Source organism: Ranitomeya imitator, chromosome 8 (genome assembly GCF_032444005.1).
Source record: "Ranitomeya imitator isolate aRanImi1 chromosome 8, aRanImi1.pri, whole genome shotgun sequence".
Taxonomy (NCBI): domain Eukaryota; kingdom Metazoa; phylum Chordata; class Amphibia; order Anura; family Dendrobatidae; genus Ranitomeya; species Ranitomeya imitator.
Genome location: NC_091289.1, coordinates 42,354,581 through 42,357,478, shown reverse-complemented (window position 1 = coordinate 42,357,478; position 2,898 = coordinate 42,354,581).

Genomic DNA, 2,898 nt, shown 5'->3' with positions numbered 1-2,898 from the left:
TCAATGCACTTATGGCGCGCACCAATAAAAAATGTTATTTTTGGACAGCAAAATAATTTGACTATGCAGTTCTCGGACAGATTATTTCCATCTTTTATTAAGCCTATTAAATGCCACAAATTAGGTTGGTTACGCAATAGCATTTCATTTTGTATTCTACGCTTAAAAAATGAAAGTTTAAAAAAAAAGAAAAGCAGTTCAATTAATCTGCCCCATCATTTGTGATTTTACACTTTAATAAGTAGTGATGTATTAGGTGAGATATAAGAAACACTGAGTCTCCACTGTATTTATGCCAAAGGATACACTGAGACTTTGTTGAATACATCTCTTAGGATAAACTGAGATTCTGCTTTATACATCACATAGGATACACTTAGACTCTGCTGTATACATTACATAGGAAACACTGAGACTCTGCTGTATACATTACATAGGATACACTGAGACTCTGCTGTATAGATCACATAGGATACACTGAGACTCAGCTGTATAGATCACATAGGAAACACTGAGACTCTGCTGTATAGATCACATAGGAAACACTGAGACTCTGCTGTATAGATCACATAGGATACACTGAGACTCTGCTGCACATATCATATAGCATACATTGAGATTTTTGTATGTATATCACATAGCACAACACCAAAAATATATCCACCAAAGAAAGACCATGAAGGAATATAATTATACCACCAAAAAACCGCCTTCACACAAGGTCAGTAAAACTGAAGTAACTTTATTGACCAATCAAAAAAATTAAAAAATATACATATAAAATACAGTGGGAATACACCAAAGCACAGGAATAGGTGGGCAACCCAGATATGAGCCCCATGAAGTAGTAACATCATATAAACATCAACCCAATCATATTTTGACGCAAAGAAGTAAATAAATGTGCAACTGACCATGTACAAAATATGCAGACAAATGATAAGGTAATAGCTGTAACACATGAATATATAACAAAAGTAATGATATATAGTTACCAAATGGGGCACTCCTGGGGGACCCACCAACACCCGACGCGCGTTTCGCACCGAAATGCTTCGTCTGGGGGTGGTTGGGTACTGGCCATTGTTAGTATATATGTATAAAGGATCCAATAGGGACAGAGTTACCAATAATTAGCTAATATGAGAGTCCTGTGTACGCCTGCGCAAATAGAGACCATCGCGGTTGAAATAGAATATCAGATGTCAACCCACCTTGATAACTAAAGAGACACATGCATCTACCGACGGCCGCCATGACCGCATAATCACCGCCTCTCCAGCCGTAGCCGGAACCACCATCGCCGCCTAGCGCTGACATCACATCCGGTGTGGCGCGGCTTGGCACCATGGCAACCATAGCCTGAAGACAAAGCGCTCCATCAGCCACATGAAATACCTCAGCCGCATGGACACTAGCGGGAGACGATACCCGCACTAGGAACGGGCATCGAGTAGCCAAGTGCTAACCACACGATTGTAGCGTACCAGTACCATAGGCAGCAAGCGCTGCCAACCACTGACGTCACATCCGGCGGCATGTATCACCATAGTTACCATCATACACATAGTAGCGACCGCACGATAGATAAGAACGTAACAGAAACCCGACGAACAAAAGGTGCAAGGTGAAAAGGTGCGCAGTGAGTGAAAAAATAAAAAACTGAAAAGAAAGAATTAAGTTAGTACAAACATATAAATTATGTCGACATATATATAATGTAGTAAAAAGGACTATTTATGGTATGTAAAAAAACATGTGGACTCAGTCCAAAAGCCACATGCGTAAAAAAGTATAATATATATATATATAATCATTAACATATTATGCAAAAGAGAGAAACACATATATACCCATACAGAAACACAAATATATATATAAATATAATGAAAGCACATAATGCACATGGACACCAGCACACGAAAGAAATAAAACGCCGATAGTAGCCATATTCCGAAACCGATATGATATCAAAGAGGCGGAAGAAGTCACATGACACCATCATATCCACTGTAACACAGGACACAAAAGATCAGCACTAGTCCTAAGGATCAAACACAAGACAGAAAAAATAGTTTAATGATTAAAACAATAAAACCAGCTAAAAACAACAAATAAAAGACAAGAGACTGCACTACATAACTGCCAAGACTAATATAATGAAATGAGAAAAGAGAAAATCAGGTAAGTATAAACAGAAGGGCTAAACCATGTCTACCCAAAACACAGAATACCCTAGCTCCAAAGATATCCTGGAACCAAATCACAAGAATATCACGGAATCAAATGGACAAAAAGGCGGAAAAACTGTTATGATCATTTAAGCCCATAGGTGTGATAGTGTCTAACTTATAAATCCACCTCGCTTCTTTCTCGGCCAACATCTTCTTCCAATTGCCCCCTCTTGGTCCAATAAACACTCGATCAATGCCTTTAACGGACAATCCCCTAGGGTCACACCCATGCCGAGCCTTAAAGTGCCGTGGAATGGGCTTAAGCTTATAGGAATCAGCTTCTGTCACTGCCCCTTCTATGTCTAGCACATGTTCGCGTACCCGCCTACGAAGTTCCCGTGTGGTCATCCCGATGTAAATAAGACCACACGGGCAGGTAGCATGATAAATAACGGCCTTTGTTGTGCACGTAATAGTGTGTGTAATGCGGTAAACACGATCGCCTTTAGCATTCAAAAACTCTGAGGCTGTCTGAATGTTCTGACATGCCACACATTTACCACAATTTGTGCAGCCCCACTTAGGGCCTCTAGCTCCAAAAATAAATTTGGAGTCCGATGCCCTGTGGTAGCTGTGCGCCAAGTGATCCCTGAGATTTTGCGAACGTCTATATGTGATGGAAGGATTAGAACCAACACATTGTGCAATAGTTTTGTCTGTCAAA